Source organism: Pteropus alecto, unplaced genomic scaffold (genome assembly GCF_000325575.1).
Source record: "Pteropus alecto unplaced genomic scaffold, ASM32557v1 scaffold413, whole genome shotgun sequence".
Classification (NCBI taxonomy): domain Eukaryota; kingdom Metazoa; phylum Chordata; class Mammalia; order Chiroptera; family Pteropodidae; genus Pteropus; species Pteropus alecto.
The window spans coordinates 733,071-733,966 of record NW_006434120.1 but is presented as its reverse complement, the minus strand read 5'-3'; positions in this window follow the sequence as shown (position 1 = coordinate 733,966).

The window sequence follows — 896 nt, the reverse complement described above, 5'->3', positions numbered from 1 at the left end:
CAAAGGATGAAAGGAGAAGAAATAAGACTAAATAAAATATAAAAAGGATGGAAAGAAGAATTGAAAAAAATTTCTACTTCTGTCTGAGTCTCTATTTTTCTATTCCAATATAACTTTGGAACTCTTTCCTCACAATCTCATACACCAAAAGTTTTAACTACTAGGTTCTTAGAAGGAATTTGCAATCACACTGTGTGAAAACAATAAAACAATGTTTTTATACAAAACATTCAAAGCCTTAGGACTTCTTTTTGAGGTAAAGCTTCAAATACCACACCAGAATGCTCACAACTTGCTCTCTGTTGATCAGCAGGCTCCTTCTCTAGTTTCCTCAGTTTCAACTTCTTGGGATACCATCCTCAAAAACACAGTCTTGAGGACCCACTCCCGAGGGTTCTTACAGTAGACAGGATTCATGTGCTCGAGCTTGAGCAAGGAAAATGAATTCATTAGCAGTGTGACCCAGTTCTGTTTTATTGGGGGGAAGAGGGCTGGTACTCTGTTTATCTGTATCTCCAAAGAACTTTTGGTTGTGCAACTGAAAAGGGAAGGGGTAAAGGAAATTCACATGTTTTCAGCAATTGGTTCTGGAGTCTTTTCCAGGCTCTCTCTATTTCTGGGGTTATACAGGCAGTTCCACTGACAGCTCCGACTGCTTTTGCTGGAAGATGAGTCTAGGACCCATTTGAAGTTCCACAGAATTGGTCCTCCAAGATGAGGAGGCTTCAGAAATTTCCATTGTTATTTTTATAATGGTTTTATTGAGATACAATTCACACACCATACAATTTACCAATTTAAAGTGTACAATTAAATCGTTTTTAGTATATTCAGCTGTGTAGCCATCACCACAATCAATTTTAGAACATTTTATTATTCATAAAGGAAACCCTCAC